The sequence below is a fragment of the Cupressus sempervirens genome, chromosome 5 (genome assembly GCF_028749045.1).
Source record: "Cupressus sempervirens isolate cs-2001-9-10 chromosome 5, ASM2874904v1, whole genome shotgun sequence".
NCBI lineage: Eukaryota > Viridiplantae > Streptophyta > Pinopsida > Cupressales > Cupressaceae > Cupressus > Cupressus sempervirens.
Genome location: NC_143122.1, coordinates 951,844,350 through 951,868,143, shown reverse-complemented (window position 1 = coordinate 951,868,143; position 23,794 = coordinate 951,844,350). Strand labels below are relative to the sequence as shown.

The following is a 23,794-nucleotide window of genomic DNA, read 5'->3' as shown; positions in this document are numbered from 1 at the left end:
CAAGAATCAACTAAGGCAATGATATCATAATGCATTGATAATCTACTTAAGGTTGCAAAGTTTGGTTACACTAAGAAAATTCAAAAGAACAAGTTAAAAAAAGTTTTCTTTGCCAAGCTTGACCAGATGGAAAATAGGTAAAGTTAGTGCAAGTTGAGAAAAAAATCAATTGGAGCAGAGTAAAATTCTATTCTAGTGTACGTTGAGTAAAATAGTTGATGTCAAGTAAATTTTATTTGATATCAAGCACCAATAAAGTTTAGTTCATGCCGAGTGATTTTACAAAGGATGTTGAGAATACAATTTGTGCCAAGCATGAAAAAAAGTTAATGCTAAGTGTCAAAATTATTAAAAAGGTTGTGAATTTGATGGACCTGAGCCAACAAGTTTGTTTTCTTGGATTGTATGAACTATGTAGAAGATAAGGTTGATGAGCTAGTGGAACAAAATTCATGGTAAATCATTTTGAGGTGAATTCAAAAAGGATTGAAGAAGTTTCTAGAAATGAAATGGAATGAGAGGTAGATTCATTGGATCAAGTACCTAATCTATCCTAACCCTAAATTGGATGAATGAAAAAATATCTTAATTCTCTATTCATACCGATGGTTAGTCAGAAGTAAGGGTTGTCATGTGCGAGAACCTAAAGAAGACAAGGAGTCTAGTGTATTTCTTAACTCAATGACCTAAGTGAAGAGTATAAATTGGAATGATAAGAAAGAAGCTTAATGCTTGAATTTTGAACGAGCTATCAGAGCTGGGTGTGAAAGCCAAGAAAAATGGAGGATTGAAATAGAGATCTATAATCTTTAAATGGAGTTGTATATTGTTATCAGATCAAGCCTTACAATTACTCTTTAATAATTGTATCATTCTAGTATAAATCCCTTGGATTAAAGTTGACCTAATAGTCATTTATAAATCCTTTAACTAGGAGACATTCTAGGTGAATGGTCTAAAGTCCTCTAACAGGGTTTACTAATAATAGGGTGATTGAAATCTTTTAATAGGGTTAGATTTAATAGTGTGCATTGTAACCTTTAACAAGGTTTTGCTTTCATAGGGCATCACTTCATAAGAGTGAAAAAGGGTAGCATGTTACTATTGGTTTTTCTCAAATTGAGTTTCCATGTAAAAATCATTGTGTCAAGTGTGTTATTAAATCTATTATGTTTCATGCTTACATTTTTGCAAATTGATTTGATAGTAACCTACAAGTTTTAAATGATTGCATAATCTTATGGATGCATGCATGATGATAAATGTTTTACGGGTTCACTAAGCTATGACATTTTTTATTGGTACATCTAGACCTTAGATAACTGATTCACCCCCCTCCCCCTCTCAATTGCTCTAAAGAATTTCAACAAGTTCCTATATTCCCCCTTATGTCATATTTCTCCCCTAAACATTATATTTTCATCTATCCATGTTTTATCCTATTCAATAAGTATGTCTTTTCTATTATTGCAATTAATATTTTAGAAGATACTTTTTTTTAAGCATAACCTTAAATATAAATCATGTTTAAAATTATATATTCCCTTAAACATAATACATTCCTTGTTAAATATAATTTTTTACCTTGTCCTTTTGAATATTAAGCATATAGAATTTAGACATAAAAGGGGAATCTATGTTCCAATACATTTATGGTACTAAATCATTTTATTTAAGATGGCCTTATCCTATTTTTTACATATGAATATACTTATGTCTCTTACATCCGACGTGGATGTGCTTATTTAAATTGCTTCCACATTTTACCACCTTTCAAGGAGATAATGTATATATAGTAAAACATTTTTAATTATATTATGTTATGCATAATAGTGGATCGATATACTCTTTCCTATTATTTTTATTGTGGAGGTTAAAATCTCATTTTTACTACTTATCATTCCATATGTTGATCTCTACACCTAATTTTCCTATTAGTGCTAAAACACTTAGTCATTTACTAGGAAAGGTTGGCGAGTCATCATTGTGATTGAGTAATCTAGTATAGGCTAAGTATATAAGGACTTGTTTATTTTGCTGAGAAAGTCAAAGATTGTCAAACATCCTAGTTGAGACCAAGCATGCACACACACACACACACACACACACACACACACACACACACATATATAAAAGCCAACAATACATAGTTGAGACTAAGAAAATTAAAATATAGTTTCTATTTATTAAACATACTAGATCAAGTGTGTAGAAGCCAAGTGACAACATGAATGTTAGCTATGACTATGTGTCAATATATACAGATGCTGAGTAAACCAATTTTTTCATATGATTTTTTAATTGCATAGATACCTATGTAAACTATTTTTGGTTGACTTCTATACAAGATTTAATGATTGTAGAGATACTTAAGATGGATTTTATGCATCATTGTAGAAGGTGATGATCCTAAGAAAAGAAAAACTAGTCATAAGGGAAATGACAAAAGGGATGAATTGTGAACCAATTATTATCATGTAGAACTTTCAAAGACTATCTATTTAATGAGGGCTCTAACCCTGGTATCATTATGGATAAGAGAAGTAATGGAGAATGAATGATTAGTAAGGAATGTGTGAATGCACAAGTGAAGGAGTGAACAAGGATAGCATAGAGCAAGGAAGACTGAGTCCGAAAGGAGATTAGATAGAGTAATCTAAGTAGTGAAGGGGAGAATGGAGATATTAGATTGAGACAATGAATATAGGAGATCTAAAATTAGTTTTCAAAGAAAATTCAGGGTTAGGTACTAAATCAATTTTTAAAAAATGAATTAGGGAAAATCTCTTAATAGAGTGATCTTGATAGATCCATTTAGAATCACCCAACATGTCTATTTAGTATCTCCTTATAAAGTGTTTACTTGATTATAAGTGCAAAGTTATTTAATACGGTTAAGACCTAATAGTCATAAAGTCTTTAACAGGGTAGACCCTTCGATTGGTAGATCATCTATTATGATCAATATTGTAACTCTAATAGGTTAATTTTATTGTTGAAATAGTTAAGATTTGTGGGTTTCATCCCTACCCCATTTTTACCTTCACATTAAAGTGTTTCTAGGAAACCAAGTCATTAGTGTTATATGTTGAAAATTTTCATGAATTTTATGTTTTAATTACATTTTAGTATTCAAATTTTGATGATAGATCTAAGATATGAGATGAATTAGGTGTGAAATTACTAATTTTATTTTGCAACATCTTGATTGACAAACCCACCCCCCTGCCCCCCCCCCCCCCCCCCCCCCCCCCCCCCCCCCCCCCCCCCACCCTCCCTTCTTAGTATCTTGCTTCCCATTAAATCCTTTTCAATAATTGTTATCAAAGCTCAATTCTCTTGGAAAGAGTCTAAGAGCTTGAGAAGATTAGATCTTGGAGATGGAGAAATAAAAGATGGGAACAATCATTGAGAAATAGATGATTGAAATCTATATTATATTACAACAACTTGAAGGGGAAACAAAAGACTCAATAAAATCCTCGATAGATAGGAAAGAAATGGCAATACAACAAAAATACACAATATACAAAGAAATTAATATAGAAGGGCATACTTGACAATAGAAAAGCTAGTGATAGTGATGAAGCAATAACAAATCTACTTGAGAAGAACAACAGTATGATCAAAGAGGTAAAAGGAGTCAAGAGAGAATAGGGAACCCAATTAGCAAGACTATGTGAAGTGACTGAGCTAAAGAAGAAAGCTAAAGAAGAAAAACCCATGGCTAAAGAGGATAAAAGAAATATGGAAACCATACTTGAAGAAAGATCAATTGAAGTACAAAATCTCACAAAAAATCAATTGGATATGATGAATTCGTTGATAATTATAACTTAGGAGATAAATAGGAAGGAAATAGAGATCACATGTTTAGGGTCATAGACTTAGAAACTAAAAAAATGAGTTGAGGACTAAAAAGGAATTTATGAAGAGAATGAACAAGCCAAGTGAGGCTGTCAAATAATTTGAAGAATTAATGAGATCACCAAGATCATCAAAAGATACTTCTGGACTAGGATACAACAAGCACTTTTCATCTACTAAAGAAGGAGAGTCACCAAATAATGGAGAATAAAGAAATATAAAATCCAAACTAAAGCTTACATATCATCATTTTGGTAAACTCGGACATAGCTAGCATTTGCAAAAGCAAGAATGGTATGCAAACTTCTAAACCTAAGTCTATTGATAATTTCTATAATTGCAAGAAGGTGGGACACCAAGCACATGAATTCAAATCAAAGAAAGGTGATTCATCCACTACATCTAGATTTGAAGGACATTTCTATAATTGTCCAAAATATGGACATAGAGTTCATGAGTGTAGTTTAAAGACAAAATCTAACAAGACATCTGAAAAACAAGCACATGCACCATGAAAAGGTAATGCTCACAATAAAGATTATAATACATGGTATGATTTTAATTATTGTGGAAAGTATGGTAAAATTCTAGAGAATCACATCAAGATACATTTTAGAGGAAATTATAAGAAATGGCTAGATGGAGAGCTAGTTTATTTTAGTAGGAACTCTATACTTAATGAATAAGGTATGTAATCTTGAATTGTGTGCTTAATTATGTATCTTACATCAACTCCTAATATAAAATGTGCTAAAATTTTATATCTACATAAGAAAATATCCATTAAGAATAGATCTATAGAGAGAAAAGTGAAATAGAATCATTTATAACATGAAGTACTGAGCATCGATAATATAGACTATATTAACTAAGCATTTTTATATAGACCAAGAACTTATGTAATGTATTGACTGAATGAATTTGTATTGGCCAAGTAAGGTAACTTCAATCAAGTGTTTGTAAACAAGCATGGAGACCGAGATAGTTGTCATACACATACAACGTATGAACACATTTATTGTAGACCTAAATGGCAATTTGAAGGTATTTATTAAATTTGAGAATTTATTTCTACTTTACCAAGATAATTCAAAGTGCATAAATGATTTAGAGGCAACCAAGATGAACTTTAGGGACAAAGAAAGTCAAGCAAAGTGTTGCATTGAAATCTAACAAAATTTAGTAAGTAGAACTTTCAGTGCTGAGTTAATTATTTTCAAAGGATATTAGAGAAAAAAATTCTTTAAAACCCTAGTTTTGAATGGAGATAGAAAGAGAAATGTTGGAAGAGAGCAGTCCACAAATCATAAGGAATGACCAACATCTTCCATCCAATTTTAGAGATCATGTGAACATTTAAGCAACTAAAGATGAAATTGGTGCCCTGTCATCAATTCCACCAAGGGTTTTGACATTTAGGATCTGAGATCCTATTACATATGCAAAATTGGAGAAAATAGAGATTTTGAGTTAAGAGAATCTTATTAATAGTTGTATAATAATGGACTGCTAAGGGATGAATAAAATATCATTGCTGAGGAAGGGCTTACCTGTGCCTTAGGTTTTCCAAAAAAAATCAAAATAGAGTGAATAAAGACTTTCCTAAGTTGTGTTCATGATATGAAGGTATGGTTAGAAGGAGGACCAATTAAAATTAAAAAGGCCCCCTAATACGTCAAGTTATTGGATGCATTATCTTTGACAAACTGAAGAGCATAAGGTGTACAACATGAAATTAGATTGAGAAATCAACTAGAGCCAAGTCGAATGGTCAAGGGATGTCAATTGATGGAATTGATCATCCTATGATTGAATTTTTAGTATGAGTGATAGCAAAAAAATTCTTCTAGTCTAGCAGATTGAATAGTGTGTCATGCATTACAATAGATCTAGGCTACAAAATTGTCAAAAAGGATCATAGATGTGATCTTATTGAGCTACAATTGCAATAACTGAGAGAGAATCTGGGAGCAATAAGAAAAAAAAAGAACACAGCATGTAACTTTGCATCTTTGTTAGTTTATATATTTTTCTATGTATGGAACTCTTTTCCTATAGTCGGTACAGTAGTATGGGATAGGAACAAGACATCTATGGAACAAATAAATGTTTTGTTAAGTTAGTTTGGAGAAAATTTTGAAGCAATTTTGGATAACAATTTTGATGAATTCAATATTAAAATGAGAAACCAAATGAGGATTCCCAAATCTATTGTAGATAAATATTTTGATGAGATATGTTTCATGGTTAAACACTAATTTTGTTTATACACAAGAAATAATACATAAAACTATATGGTTAAGGTCGATGCTTTATGAGGTTAATGTTGATGAAGTCACAATAGTAGTGACTATGCTTTTGTCAAAACATATTGATACAAATGCAGAGCCATTCAACACATCTGACACAACAAAAGATCGAATGAATTTAGAGATGAGTAAGCCCAAGATAGATAAGAAAAGGAAGGAGGAAAGTCTTGTGGACAAGAATGGTGAAGAAGGGAAAGGATCAAAACAATCATCTAAAGATGAGGAAGGAAAAGACAAAGAGCTACTTGTTGTCAAGTCTAAAGGAGCCAAACAAAAGAAAGTGATAATTTTTTATCCCAAAGTTAAAGATAATCTTAGGAAAGGTGTGTAGATGGTTACTATACCTGAAGAGCTTAAAAGAAGAAGAATAACAAGATCAAAGACATCTTGAACCCCAACTTCTAGAACAAAAGAAAATTTAGCAAAGAGAAAACATGCTAGTTCACCTAAGAAAAACATTTCTAAGATGTCGAAGTGAAAACTAGTTGTAGCAGAGGAGGAAGAAGATGGTGAAGAAACTGAGTTTGATGATTAGAGATAATTTTAGATTGTGCTGAGACCACATCCAACAATTATAGATAAGGTATGTCAACAAATTAATGGACTAGCAAGCTTGATATGATTCAAAGAAATCAATATTGATTTCTTAAATAAAGAAGATCAAGAAATACTAGAAAAAGCTTTAAGAGAAATAACGATACAATTTAAGTCTACACCTATAGAGTTAGGCGAAGGCATTCCACAAATTTTTGTGCAATATAGTTGATGCTAAATGGAAGTGGGCATTATCCACTAAACACAAATCAAGGAGACCACTGTAGCACAAAAAATACTAGATTTAGGGAAGACACATATATCTATTTCCCTAAAAGATATTATGAAGAAATATATGCCAAAGTAAAGGGCATACAAAATTTTGATGAATACAGTTCATGAAGTTGAGCAAGAGAGAATAAATATATGGAAGGAAGAATTTGACTTTCTCAATCCAGTAGCTAATAAAGGAGATGAGAAAGAAGAGGAAAGAGATGTAGAAGTCAAAGAAGGAGAAGATGATGCACTAGAAGTTGCAAAACTTGTTGAGGAAATCATGTAACTAGTAGAAGGATGTGAACAATAAGATGTTTGCACTATTGAAAGTATTCATGTTTCATCATTGCATGATTAGAATGTGTTAATAGAAGAAGACATGAATAATGTTTAATCATATACATCTCTAACTAACACTAATCTAATTTTTTTACAAATCATAGATTATCAGAGGATTAAAAGTGTAAAGACTGATAATTTTGAGGTTACATAAACTAGCAAGGATACAAGTGTTGAGAAACAAGGCAAGGCTATAATTGTGTTTCCATAATTCACTTGTATGCATATGTCTCAAACTAAGGTGAAGATAGTAAAAATCAAGGGAATAGAGTTGGTAGAAGAGGATAAGAAACCAAAAGAGCAAGAAGATACATAAGCTCTTGTATAGTTGCCAAGTGTAAAATAATCAAAACCATTAACTAGAACACCTAAATAGCAAGTGACACATACTCAAGGGAGGCAACAATAGATATTTAGATTGATTAAGAAGGGTAAACAATTGCAAATATCACTACCTAGTGATAGAACCCCATGATCTCAGATTATGACTCAAAAAAAAGAGATTGCAAATGAGCTAGTAAGTCTAGATGAGGTAATTACTTTACCCATGTATGACTCAAATAACATGACATGGGACCAAATGCAGGAATTATAAACTTTTCTAATTTGGAAGGCAAAGCAAGAACAACTAAGGAGATAGAAAAAAGAGAAATAGGTATTACATATTGTTAAAGACATTTTTGTTGATACATTTGGACTCACTGATTTGAATAATCAGCATCAAATTTGGGATCAGTTAGTGTATATAATTAATAAGGTTTCGTTAGAAGACATAGAGATTAATGGTTGATTGATACAATGGCCTAAGTGAAGATTTTCTCACAAAGTTTTGGAGAGAGTCTCTAGAGAACTTATAAATAAACAAGTAGAACTTTGTAATTCAGTCACACAGTTAGAAGAAATTTTAAAGACTATTCATTCATGGTATATGAAGCTTTATGATGTTGAGTTCTTCACATTGGAGAACCAATGACCTATTGATTTAAAATACATTGACATGAGAGCTTATACTATCTAATTGGGCATGAAAAAAAGTTCAAGCTCACCCTCCTATCATAAGTTAACATTTGATCAGTAGAGAATAGCTGAGCTCATGGCTTGAGATAGTGAAATGAGGAACATAGTGATATTAATTCAATTTATGTTCTTACCATATTTTGAGATTATTTAGAAAGAAGTGTCTATAGTGTAGAATATCTTGAAGAAAGACACACATTTCTCAAACATTGAAAGCCTAATTGATCTAGTTGCCTAGCTAGAAATTCAATTTCTAGTATTGCAAAAAGTAAAGGGACAATGGACTAAAGGATTTGCAAAAATTTTGGAAAGTCATCAAAATTTCTTTGATAAGTATAAGATAGCCCTGTCAAACCCCAACCCATAAGTGATGAAAACAAGGGGTAAAATAAGAGTATAGAATAATAAGGGGGAACTAAGAGTGCAAGGGGGAAACATACTACAGATATGCCACAAAAATTAGAGACAAATTTATCAAATGGAACAACAGCAGAAAATCTAGATTGTATATATGAACTATAGTCTTAGATGGATTATTATTGCATGGAATGATAATCCCTGACAAAGTTATTTTGCCACTAATGTCAAAGGAGGAGATTGTTGATCTCTATGCCTACGTTTCCTATTGGTGTTCAAAAACTTTGTCATTTACTAGGCAAGGTTGTTCAATTATCACTATGATTGAGTAATCTGGTATAAGTTAAGTATATAAGGACTTGTTCATTTATTTTAGAAAGTCAAAGATTATCGAGCACTCCAGTTGAGACTAAGATCATATATATAAGTTGAGCATACATAGTTGAGACCACACAAATTGACACAGTTTTTGCCAAGTAAATAGAATAGATCAATAATGTAGATGCCAAGTGTTAGCATGAATGTTAGTTATGACCAAGGGTCAAAACATTTAGATGTTAGGTAAAAAAATTTTGTAATATGAGTTTATAATTGCATAGACACCTATGTAAACCATTTGATGAACATTTAATAATTATAGAGATAGTTAAGAAGGAGTTTACACATCATTGCACAAGGTAATAATAGCAAGAAAAGTAGAACAACTAATAAAAAAATCAGAAGGGAAATAGAAAAAGGAATAAATTATGAACCATTGATTATGATCTAGAACATTTGAAAATTATCTATTTAACAAGGGCTCTAACCCTAGGATTATTATGGATGAGAGAAATAATAGAGAATGAGTGATCATTAATGAATGGGGGAATGTGCAAGTGAAGGAGTAAACAAGGAAAGAGTAGAGCAAGGAAGACTAATTCTAAAAGGAGATTAGACAAAGAAATATAAGAAGTGAAGGATAGAAAGGAGATATCAGATTGAGACATTGAATAGACGAGATTTGAAATTAGCTTTCAGAGAAAACTAAGGGTTAACTACTGAATCAGTCTTAACAGATTGAGTTAGTGAAAATTTCTTAATAGAGTGATCCTAATAGATCTATTTAGAATCTTCTAACAAAGTCCTTACTTGATTGTAACTATAAAATCCTTTAGCAGGGTAAGATTTAATAATCTTAAAGTCTTTAATAGGGAAAACCCTTCACCAGGTAGATCATCTATTATGATCTTGACATTGTAACCCTAATAGGTTAACTTTATTGTTGCAACATTGAAGATTTATGGGTTTCATCCCCACCTCATTTTTACCTTCATGTTGAAGTATTTCTAGATAACTAAATCATTTTTATTATGTGTTGAAACTTTTTGTGGATGTTATTCTTTAATTACATTTCAACATTTCATTTTTTATGATAGATCAAAGATATGAGATGAATTAGGTGTGAAATTAGTAATTAGTTTTTGTAAGAAAAGGTTTAAGATCTTGATTCACTCCCCCCCTCATTATATTTTTTCCCATTAAATCCTTTCAACAATTATTATCAGAGTGTAGTTCTCTTAGAAAGAGTCTAACAACTTGAGAGGATCAGATCTTTGAGATGTAGGAATAGAAGATGGGAAAAATCATTAAGAGTCAAATGATTGAAATCCAAATTATATTGCAACAACTTGGAGGGGCAAGAGAAGAGTTAATAAAATCCTTGATAAAAAGGAAATAAATGGCAATATCTAGTGAAAGGACACACTATACAAGGAAACTAATATAGAAGAACTACTTGACAATAGAAAAATTAGTGACAGTGATGAAACAATAGTAGAACTACTAGAGAAGAACAACATTTTGATCAAAGAGATAAAAGTAATAAATAGAGAATAGGAAACTAAATTAGTAAGACTATGTGAAGTGACAGAGAAAAAGAAGAAAGTTAAAGAAGAGAAACTCATGGATGAAGAAGATAAAAGACATATGTCAACCATACTTGAAGAAATATCAATTGAAGTACAAAATCTCACAAACAATCAATTGGATATGATGAATCGGTTGACAATTACAACTTAGGAAGTAAATAGGAAGGACATGGAGATCACAAGTTTAAGGTCATTGAATGAGAAACTGAAAAAATGAGTTGAGGACTGAAAAAGAACTTATGGAAAGAATAAATGAGCCAAGTGAAGCTATCAAATACTTTGAAGAATTAATGAGATTACCAAGATCATAAAAAGATACTTCTAGACTAGGATACAACAAGCACTTTTCATCTATTGAAAAAGGGGAGTCATCAAAGAATGGAGAACAAAGAAATACAAAATCCAAAGGCAAGCCTACATGTCATCATTGTGGTAAACTTGGACAGACAACCAACATTTGTACAAGAAAGAGTGGTATGCAAGCTTATAAACTTAAGTCTAGTGTAATTTCTTTAATTGCAAGAAGGTAGGACACCAAGCACATGAATGTAGATCAAAGAAAAGTGATTCATCCACTATATCTAGATTTGAAGGACATTGTTGTAGTTGTCAAAATTATGGACTTAGGCATGAAATCAATAAATAAAAATTTCAAGCAAAATTTTAAGATCCTAACTCAAACCCCCGCCCCCCAATCTCAGTATCTTTATTACTAATGGATTGTGGAAATCAAATGACATTAATCTTTATTCTCATTAAATCCTTCCAACACCATAAAAAGTTATGTTTTTCTCTCAATCAAAATAGATCATGTTCCATGTATTGTATTCAAAAGAAATTATTTTACAAAGCTTGATCGATAGGGGTCTTATGGTAGAGTATTTATTGCCGACATTTATCTTTCTAAAGAAACACTTACCTATTTTCTATAAAATTTTCAATGGCACAGTTTATTCAAGTTGTAGGCAATATAGAGAGCTTTTTGTTTGTTGACCAAGTCTTATCCTTATATTAATGATTTCTGACTACCTCAAATCATTTGATCTCATTGATTCCCAACTATAGAAGATGTAGCATAGGATAAGAAGTTAGTTACCAAGAAAAACATTGAGTTTATTGGTAAGATAGGTGATATTGAGCTGATGTAACCTAGATTCCTTTAAGAAGTTGTGGATGAGCTGATGACAGATGGCGTAACCCAAATTCCTTTAAGAAGTACAAGAAAAACATAACAGAAAAAGCATGGAAGCCTATGGTTCAATTTTCCCTAGTATTATTTCAACTACTATAGCATTACAAAGAAAGAAACCTTCATTTTAACTACATGAACTGAAAATTACCTTTTTTGACATTTTTTCACAAAAACAATATTTTTCCTTTTTGATAATAGTCAAAACCAATGCTATGAAGCTGTAATTTTCTCTAAAATTCTTTGAAATTAGAAACGTGATTTAAATGTTATTTGAAAGATGAATTTAAAAGACAAACAAAAAATCTACTAAAATCTTTTCTTGGAGGTTCAAATACACTTTCTGGCTCTCCAAAACATGTAAAAATAGTCACATAAGCTTTGTCAACAATCTAAATAGTTTCTTATAATGAAGCCACTTATCAAAATTAAACAAAAATAGACATTTCGATCAATAGTAGTGACCATCAAAAGTCCCTACATAAAGATGTGTATTCTTCAATCATAAAACTAAATATCCATAACTCATAAATTTTATTTTCAAATTTAACTATTACAATTAACTATATTGATATTATTCCATAATGAATACTATATAAATCTCGCCTTATAAATAGTATTTATTAATATAATACTTGTTAAATCAAGGTTGACATTTTATATTTTTTCCAATATAAACATTTCATTGAAATAAATTATACCTTAAAGTATCATTTTAACAAATGGACTAATAATAAATATTTTAGAAATTTGCATGCCTTGTATACAATACAAAGAAATAAACAAAGTGAAACAATGTGTGTCAATTAGTTTAGTTAGCTGTGGGTACAATATTCCTTGCTAGAAATATTATATGATGGGTGAAAATAATTTACACTGCATTGGATTGATGTAACAAATTGTATACATTTTTTAATGAATAGTTGTTTTTCTATTAATTAACTATTATAAAGTCACAAGATCCCCTGTCCAAAGTACACATGACAACAAGACAAGGTTGAATAAACTATAAACTATTCATTTTAAAATTAAAAAAAAAGCAACCTCAATCGTAAGAACAGTGCCAGTAGAGGGAGGAGGATTCTGGAACCCTATACATTAGCAGGGTTAACCAGCTGATCAGGTGAAAACCACCCATCAACATTATCTTCGTTATATTTTTCTTTAGGCCAAATACCCAGAACCATGCAAATAAAAGATCATTTGAAAAAAGAGACCTTGGGCCAGGCAAAACCACCATCACGGGTGGACCAACTAATAATAACAGAAGCAACAAGAAAAGCAGGAGCAGGACCCGAGGACCAGCCAGAGCCAAGCTATAGCAGATAACAGCAGCAACACCAGCCGTCATTCCCACCACCAAGAGTTGGGCAGGGAGCCTGCGAACAAGCTGTCTGAAGCTGGCAGAAGAACATGAATATTTATTATACATTCTTTCAAAAAAATATTTGAATTTATCAAAGGTGATGACTTGATACATCGTCTAGAAGATTGTTAACTTGAAAAGATACTAGATTTATAAATATACAAATGTATGTGATGTTTTAGCGGTCCTACAAATGAACTGCATGATAATGACTCTGATACGTTTATTTTATTTCAGCTTCCTATCTTGCATCAACCATAGATGAATTCGCGCTATCTAATCCATTGGAGATGATGGACATGTTGATTTCTGGAGATGAATGGAAGACCTTGTTTTTTACATTAAATCTGAATGGTTGCCTTCTCTTGTAACTTGTCCTCTCCTCTTCATTCACAACCTTAAAATCTTCTCTGTTGGCCCCATAATGTACTTTTCTTATTTCTGTCCTATTGGAGCTTCTAATCAACACAAGCTCTTGAAGAATCTCCTTCATGGAGAGTCGCTTGTTCACATCCTCGCTTAGGCAAGCTTCTGCTAGATTAGCCACATTTGTCATGGACTCCATCTGATCCTTCTCCAGCTGAGCATCAAATAATTCAGCAATAAGACCCTGGGCTTTCCTAGACAGGAATAAGTCTGCCAACATACGTTCCTCTTTTGCTCTTTCTACAGACATGGCCTTCGTGCTGGTTAAGAGCTCCACCATGATAACATCAAAGCTGTAGACATCTGTTTTGTTTGTGAGCTGAACAGTCTTGTAGTACTCTGGATCCACGTAACCCAACGTCCCCTTCACACCGGTAGTCAGATGGGTATTTCCTGTTGGCATTAGACGGGACAATCCAAAGTCTGATAGCTTCACAGAACGTGTGGAGTCAAGTAAAATGTTTGCAGACTTAATGTCTCTATGCACAATTGGAACAGAAACAGAAGAATGTAGATAAGCCACTGCTTCTGCACTCTCTATTGCTATCTCTAGTCTCTTATCCCATGTCAAAAATTTGGTCCCATCTTTTCCATGGAGATGATCAAATAGTGTTCCATTGGACACATATTCGTAGACCAGTAAAGGTTTCCAAGTTTCCAAACAGCAGCCCAAGAGTCTTATAATGTTTCTGTGATTGATCTGAGTCAGAATTATGACTTCATTGATAAATTGATCGATTTGTTCCTCGTCATCTTCTTTGCATTTTTTAATAGCCACTAACCTTCCTTTTGCCAGTTTACCCTTGTAAACGTTCCCAAAACCTCCAACTCCTACCTTGAGATCTTCGGAGAAATTGTTGGTTGCCTTTACAAGCTCTGCTTCTGAGAAAATAGTTGCCTTCCTTCGCCCTCTATCTGAGGAGATGTATTCCTGCAGAAGAGACCCTTTGTTTTCCAGAAAATACTTTCTTCTCAGGAGCACCTCTTTCCTTTTCTTCACTACCCAAAACATGGCTCCTGCAATCAGTGGTCCTCCTACCAAGGATGTAAATATTCCTGCTTTACACAATATCAGTATTCATGAGCCAATGATAGAAGATTGCTTTTGAATAAATAAAAAATCGTGATCAAAGTTTTAGAAATTAATTTGGATAGCTACATGAATATTTCTAGCTTTTGCGAAAATACCTATAAGCATGGCGGCGAGTATGCTTCCGTCAGTGCAACTGGTCTTACCATCTCCTTTACCCTTAACGCAAAAGCAACTATAAGAACCATTCATGTTTACACAGCCTCCCACCGGCGGTGGAATGCATCCACTCTTTTGCGAAATATCACATTCGTTTATGTCTGCAAGATTCCATTTTAAACATTAGGCTATAATTTGTAAATGAAAGCTAAGGAAAAACTCACACCTATTGATTGTAATAGCTTTGAAATGAAATCAAAAGCATAAACCTGGCGATTCATCTTTTTATTTGATTTCATAAAATCTGAGAAAGAATAAATCCACACCCATTGATTTTAATAAGTCTGTAATTAAATCAGAAATCTGAACCTGGTGATTCAATCTTTTATTTGATTTGATAAAATCTTCCCTTTTCTAATCACTTTCTGTTCAAATACCTCAACAAAATTTTACAAGCATTCATCCATTAGCTCTATACCAGAAGTCTTGTCTGCTAGAATTAAGCTACACCAAGCATATTGAATTCAATATTTTATCCATTAGGAAGCACAATTTCTCTTACAATTTTAGGTCTCAATTTAAGAGATGAAGGAATTATTTCTTAATAAAAATTAAGAAAAACCAAATCCATCACCATTGATTTTAAAAGCTTTGAAATAATATCAAAAGCCCTAACCTGGTGATTCTGCTTTTGTTTGATTGGCTAGTCACACTCTATTCAGATATCCTGATAAGAATTTATGAAGATCTTGTCAGTGGCACTACACCGGAACTCTTCTCGGTTAAAATTAAGCTGAACCAAGCATATCGGATTCAATATTTTCTCATTCAGAATCATAAATCCTCATACCATTTTAGGTCTCATTTCCAAAGATCGATTGATTATTTTTGAGTAAAAACTATCAAAGAACCATTGCATAACCATTGATTTTATTTTAATAGCTTTGAAATAAAATTAAAAGCCTAAACCTGGCTTTTCGTCTTTTATTCGATTTGATAGAATCCCCACATTTTCAGTCCCATTCTTTCCAGATGCTCGAGTAAGAATTTAGGAGCTCTACACGAGAAGGCTTTTCGGTTGGAATTTGTTAGATTTATTATATTAATTAGGTTAGTTTCTATGTTTAGGTTAGGTAAATAAAATTAGTTCAATATATAGTTGTGGGAAGTTATTACCGTAAGTAGTTGCTGTAAGGGGAAATAAGACTATATAAAGATGCTCAGACATCAATGTAAACAATTCATATCATTTTCTGTATCAAGTCTGTGTGTATCCTAATGTATCCAAAAAATCTGAATCAATAATTCAGCATTTTATATTTGTTCTCTTTCATGTGGTATCAGAGCGGGTTGATCAATGGGGAGAAGACTGTAAATGGATTTGGGATAATGAGAACCCTAACTTTGGATTTATTGAAGAGAGGTTTGAGATTTATTGTGCAGATATTATAATCTTATATTGTCATGAATATGTTGTGATCGTTCTTCTTTATCAGGAATAAAATAGGATTAGTTAAAAATTACATGCATTGCTCAGTTTTTCAATTACATTTTTTTTTTTGCAATATTGTTTTCTAAACAATGGATAAATCTACAATTCCTAAATTTGAAGGGCCTGAGTTTCGCACATGGCAAATTAAGATACAATTGCTTTTGATTGAAAAAGATCTATGGGACATTGTTAATGGAACTATTCAGAAACCCCAAGATGTAGATGAAATAACAAAGTGGACAACCAAAGATCATAGAGCTCTACATTGATTGGACTTGGTCTATCAGATGCATATTTACACCATATTGATCTTTCAAAGACTTCAAAAGAAATATGGGATGGGCTTAACACCTTGTTTGGTTCATAGGCTTCTAGTGCAGAAATGTCCATAAAACAAAAATTGTTTAGGTTGAAGATGAATGAAGGTGATAACATTGTTCAACATATAAGTACTTTTAATTCACTTCTTAATCAACTTGCAGGTGTGAACTCTAAAGTTGATGATGATGATGCCAAAGCAATCCTACTTAGTAGCATGCCTTCAAGCTTTGATCATATTGTTTTCACTTTGAACAAAATGAATCCTAGCCTAGAAACTATAATTTCTTCTTTAATTAATGAAGGAAATAGAGCTCATAAGAGTTAGAATTTTATTGAGGATTGTGTTTTATTTATTAGAAAGAAATATAATGTTCCTGGTAGAAGAGAACTAAAATGTTTTTATTGTCAAAAAAGTTGACATGTACAAATGAATTATTTTCAGCAAACCAAAGATCTTATCGATGGGAAGTTCAAGAAAAATAAAACCTTTGTTGCAGTTGAAGGTGAGACACACTTTTATGATTTCACAATACATTCAAATACTAATGACTGTGATAGTCCACCTAAAATTGATACAAGATTTATGCATTAAAGAATAACAAGTAAATAGGAGGCTAGAGGCAATGGAGGTTGGAGGATTTTTATCATCTCAAGCTAGCTTCTTACTTAGAGATTATTATTGCATGAGAAGTAACTATTTGTGTCCCTGTAAAGTCAGGGCTTGGCAAACTCATCCCTAAAGATAAGAGGGGACTTGATAGATTTGTGTCCCTAAAGAAAAGAGGGGGGGGGGGGGGGGGGTGTTTAGAATTTCAAGAATTTTAGAGACACTCGGAGGAGATGTTGACTTTCGGAGGAAAGACGTCCATATGAAGACATATTAATGGTGATTGTTTCTATGACACCAAAGGAGGCATTAGGCACACTCCATGGAGATGTTAAATTTTGGAGGAACTATGTCTCATTATGGAAACAATGTTATTATGTGGTCAACTTCAGGATTAGGATTTGCAATCTAAAGTTGCAGACAACTTTCAAAGATTGGTAAAGGAGCTTCATCAAAGTTTCTAGAGGAATAATATTGCTGAAGGCTTTTCAATTTTATTGGATTAATGTAATAAGGGGGGAATTTTGAACTTATTACATTAATTATGTTAGTTTCTAATAAGCAAGAATGTTAGATTGCTAAATTAATGAAACAAAGGGGGAATGTTAGATTTATTACATTAATTAGGTTAGTTTCTGTGTTTAGGTTAGATAAATAAAATTAGTTCAATATATAGTTGTGGGAAGTTATTCCCATAAGTAGTTGCTGTAAGGAGAAGTAAGACTATATAAAGATGCTCAGACATCAATGTAAACAATTCATATCATTTTCAATATCAGTCTGTGTGTATCCTAATGTATCAAAAAAATATGAATCAATAATTTAAGCATTTTATATTTGTTCTCTTTCAGAATTAATCATATTGTATGCTAGATTCAATATTTTAACCACTAGGAAGCACAAATTCTCTTAGCATTTTAGGTAGTTTTAGTTTTAGAGATGAATTAGTTAGACTTCAAATGAAACCTAGGACTTGATTTTAATAGCTTAGGAAGAAAATCAAAAGATTGAATCTGGTGATTCACCTTTTTAATCTTTTTCTTCTGGATTTGATTGTGTTCATTTTTTTAGCATCAACATTTCGGATCACACTCTGCGATCCATCATCAGGATGAGAGAATGCAAGAATGAAAAAATGTGTGATGACATTTTTTCATTCTTGCATTCTCTCATCCTAATGATGGATCGTAGAGTGTGATCCGATCACACATTTTTTCATGCTTGCATTCTCTCATACTGATGATGGATCGCAGAGTGTGATCCAAAATGTTGATGCTAAAAAAATGAACACAATCAAATCCAGAAGCAAAAGATAAAAAAGTATAATGGATTGTGGAAATATAATCGGATTGATTCACCTTTTGTTTGATTTGATAGAATCTCCACATTTATGTCACATACTTATATTTAGATACTCAAATATTCTATTAGGTGGCTCTATTCAACAAGTCTTGTATAATATTTGTTGGAATAATTTCATTGTTGAATGAGTAATTATCGTTGTTTGTTACAACTAAACACTAGGTTGTTATTGATATCTTGTAGTCCATTAATTGGTGACTAAGTAAACTTGCAATTCTGCCATCTTTACCGTCTCCACACATGAAGTCTATTGAGATTTTCTTGGTTCTAGAAAATGTAAAAGTCTCTCTCTATATATATAGAGAGAGAGAGGTAATTACAGTGCAATAATCTATCAATAAACAATATCTTTCTCTTTCAAATATGTTTTGTGCTAATATTCTTTTCCCTTAAGTTTGTTTATGTTTTCTTCATGATATCAAAGCTATTGTGATTCTTGGGAAATATTAGCTTTTCCTTGGTGTGAAATTCTAATCTTTTGTAGAAGACATAAATTTCATTGAGCAACATTATTTTTGGGTAAAGAAATTGCTACATAAGTTTGGTGAGAATTTCTTTTACTGATTATTTTGAAGTGCTGAAAGTTCTGATTTTATTTTTCTCATCGAAAAAGGAGAGAAGTTGATTAATGGATTCTCTTAGTGTTCCTTTGCCTTCAGTTAGATTGAAAGGAAAGAATTATTATGATTGGGTTTCACAAATCATATTGTCTCTAGCTCTTCAAAATTGTTATGATGTTGCCATTGGTAGTGAATGGAAATCAAAAGACTCTAGAAAAGAACAAGATGACTGGGATAGCAGAGACAAGAAGGTAGCAGCCTTGATTAAATTAACACTTTTTGAAGAAGTTTTTCCAGAAGTATGAAATGAAAGAAGTAGAGTGCAAGTATGGAAGATATTGAAAAATTTGTATCAAAATTCAGGTGATGTATGGATTATATCTCTCACTAATATGAAATTCACAAACTGACAAGAAATAATGTCTCATCTAAGTAAATAAAAGTGAGTTGGCTTCACTTGGAAAGAACATAGATGATAAGGATTTTGTTCAAATCATATTACAAAGTCTTCCAAGTTCTTATCAATCTTTTATAAGGTGACTAGATATTGTAGATAAACTAAAAGCTATTAAATCTAATGAGTTGTGTGCTAAGTTAATTCAAGAAGAAAAACGTCAAATAAAAGAAAGAGAATCTTCTACTATTGAGTGTGCATCTCAAGCATTTGTAATGAAAGGTAACCAATATGATCAAAAGGTACAAGATAATAAATCAAATGGAAGGAATTGGAAGCATGATGATAAAAATAGCTCATCTAAGAGTCCAAATAGAAGTAAGTGGAAAGGTCACTATTGTGATAAACCAGGACATAAAGCTAATGAATGCTAAAAAAGGATTAATGATATGAAGTATAAGTCTAAAAAATCATTTCATTCTAAGATAAATGCCTTTTGTGTAGCACTTAAAGCAAATAGTTATTTTAAAGATGAATGAATAATTGATTCCGGTTGCACACAACATATGTCACATAATCAAGAGCAATTTGAGTTACTAAATGAAAGAAATGATCAAAATATATATTTGGGAGATAATGGTCCTCTAGAAGTTAAAGTAAGTGGAAATTTTCAAGTAAGTAATGGAATCTTTAAAAATGTGAAGCTTGTCCCTCAATTATCAACAAATCTTCTCTCTATATTTCAAATTGCCAATCAATGATATAAAATAGAATTTTACAATTATAAATGCTTAATCAAGGATGTGAACAATGATTATAAAGTGGCTACAATTGTTAAAGTGGAGAATGGATTATATAAATTTCAAGAATTAATTGAAAATAAAGATGTATGTGCTATTGCCAAGTATGATGATGTGAGCAGGTTGTGGCATGAGTGTATGGGACACATTAACTATCAAAGCCTCAAGCTTATGGAGAGGCTAAATATGGCGCATGGGCTCCCAAGAGTCTCACCTAAGAAAAAGGTATGTGAATGATGTGCAATGGGTAAACAACATATAGAAAGTTTCCCTCAAGGAAGATCATGGAGGACAAAAACCTCTTTATATTTGGTTCATAGTGATGTTGTGGGTCCTTTTAAAACATCCTCACTTGGAGGTATAAGGTATGCTCTTACATTTAGAGATGATTGTACTAGAAAAATTTTGGTGAATTTCTTAAAAAAGAAGGATGAAGTGTTCCATAAGTTTAAAGACTTCATGGTTCTAACTGAGAAACAAAGTGGGAAATCTCTAAGAATCATAAGAATAGATAGAGGAACTAAATATATGAATAAGGAATTCTTGGGATTTTGTAAACAAAATGGCATAAAAAAAGAATCAACTATTTCTTATTCACCACAACAAAATGGAGTAGTAGAAAGAAAGAATATGACTATAACGGAAATGGATAGGTGTATGATTCATTCTAGAAATATAGAAGTCAATCTATGGGCTAAAGCAATTCATATTGTAGCTTACATTCTCAATAGAACTCCTACAAAGGTTGTTATGAATATAACCCCTAAAGAGGCTTGGAGTGGAAGAAAGCCTACTATGTCTCATTTCGTATTTTTGTTTCTACTACTTATGCCCACATTCTTGATGAAAATAGGAGCAAATTAGAAAGAAAAAGTGAGAAGTACATAATGGTGGGATATAGTGAACAATCAAAAGATTATAGGCTATATAATCCTAATATAAGGGAGATTTATGTTAAAATAAATGTTTGGTTTGATGAAGATATTGAAAGTAATAAATCTCCCATATTTTCTCATTTTCCAATTTTTCCTAAAGAAGATAAATCTATTGGCACTAATGATTTAGATCAAAATATGACATCTCTTCTAGAAGGAGCAAACATATAGGTTGAAGATTCAAGTAGCAGTGATGATGAGGGTGCAAGGAAGACAAGGAAGACTCGAAGCATTCAAAAAGTTTATCAAGAAAACCCTATGATATTTGCTAACTATGTTGTTATGGCTAAAGTGATGTAATTTGAGACTCCAAGCACATTTGAGGAAGCTAAAGGAAAAGATGAATGGAAAGAAGCTATGCAAGAAGAGTAAAACTCCTTGATGAAGAATGCTTGGGAATTGACAACACTTCTAGAAGGAAAGAATTTAGCTAGCTACAAATGGACCTACAAAACAAAGATCACATGAAATGGAGCCATTGAAAGATACAAGGCAAGGTTAGTGGCTCATGGTTTCTCACAAGAAGGTGGTATTGACTACACTAAGACATTTTCTCCAATTGCTAAAATGACTTCAATTCATATCATTATTTCTTTGGCTACAAAGTGTGGATGGAAAATGTTTCAAATGGATGTAAAAAGTGTTCTTTTCATATGCTAACTTAAAAGAAGAGATTTACAAGAAACAACCACTAGGATTTGTTAAAGATGGTGAAGAACATCTAGTGTGTAGATTGATAAAATCACTATATGGTCTTAAATAGGCTCCAAGGGTGTGGTACTCCAAAATAAATGAATTCTTTGTACCAAATGGATTTGAATGAAGTAAAGTTGACCCAGATGTATATGTAAAGCATACTGATGATGGAATTTTTATTATTGTCTTGTATGTGGATGATCTAATCATTACAGGAGATTCCACACAATGTATTAAGAACACCAAGAAATAACTCAAGAAAACCTTTGAGATAACTAATCTAGGATTAATGTACTATTTCTTGAATATGCAAGTTTGGCAAGAAGATGGAAGAATCATGCTTTCTCAAACTAAGTATGCTCTTGATATATTGAAAAAGTTCAATATGAGTGATTGTAAATTAGCCAATACACCATGTGAAGTAAGATTAAAATTAAGTACTCATTCTACGCGAAAGAAGGTGGATGAAAAATTGTAAGGGCAGCTTGTTGGTGGTCTCTTATATCTTACCATAACTAGACTAGATATTGCATATGTTTTTGGTGTTGTATCTAGGTACATGGAAAATCCACATTATGATCACTAGAAAGCTACTAAGAGGATTTTGAGGTAAATCAAAGGCACTTCCAAGCTTGGCATTGAGTATAAACATGAAGGAGAACCTACTTTAATAGGTTATATAGACTCTGATTATGCAGGAGATATTGATGATAGAAAATCAACTTCAAGATACATCTTTCATCTTGGATCAAGACCAATTTCTTGGAGTAATAAGAAGCAATCAACAGTGTCACTTTCATCAATAGAAGTAGAATATATTGGCGCATCAAAGCCATCTCAAGAAGCTCTATGGATCATAAGACTACTTCAAGAGACACATCATCAACAAGCTCATCCAACCACCATTTTTTGTGACAACCAAAGCACCATCAAGCTTGCAAAGAATCCTATATACCATGCCAAGTCCAAAAAAATTGAAGTTTAGGATCACTTCATTCATGACTTAATGGAGAGTGAAGTAGTGGACCTACACTTCTGTGGCACTGAAGATCAAATTGCAGATATATTTACCAAAGCATTATCTACTGTCAAATTTCTCAAGTTTAGAACCTTGTTATATCTCTAAGAGTTTGATGTTTGAATTCACTTTTGTAATAATTTCTCCCACTTAAAGATGCATTAGTGGTAGAAATTAAAGGAAGGTGTTGGAATAATTCCACTATTGAATGAGTAAATTATCGTTGTTTGTTACAACTAAAAAATATGTTGTTATTGACATCTTCCAGATCATTAATTGGTGACTAAGTAAACTTGCAGTTTTGTCATCTTTACCTTCTCCACACATTAAGTTAGTTGAGATTTTCTTGGTTCTAGAAAATGTAAAAGTCTCTCTCTCTCTCTCTATATATATAGAGGTAATTGTAGTGAAATAATCTATCAATAAACAATATCTTTCTCTTTCAAATATGTTTTGTGTTGTTCTTTTCTCTTAAGTTTGTTTATGGTTTCTTCAATATTCAATAGTTTTCCTATTTTAATGTTAAGAAATTATCATTTAGAAAAATATTCTTATATATATGGCTATTTATATTATTGTTAGTATATTATTATCTAATTATGATTAACCATAGAGATGTGTTTCTTCATTAGATAGGTCTCCCCTCATATTTATAAGTCATTCAAATATGCATTTGGAACATACATAATAACAAAGGTAGTGTTATTACATTTGAAGAAAATGTTCCATGTCACTCAACATTGTACCAGAGCCTAGTTGCAAATAAATAACCATTGAAATATTGAATTGAGAAGATGTAGAGGCTATTTTAAAGACCAATAAACTTACTATAA

At 32.0% G+C, this 23,794-nt stretch overlaps 1 pseudogene; it reads right to left on the bottom strand.

Annotated features, from left to right (window-relative positions):
• Window positions 1-13,402: 13,402 nt before the first annotated feature.
• The window catches only part of LOC149559115 (putative wall-associated receptor kinase-like 16 pseudogene), a 15,469-nt pseudogene continuing 5,077 nt past the window's right edge, over window positions 13,403-23,794 (bottom strand).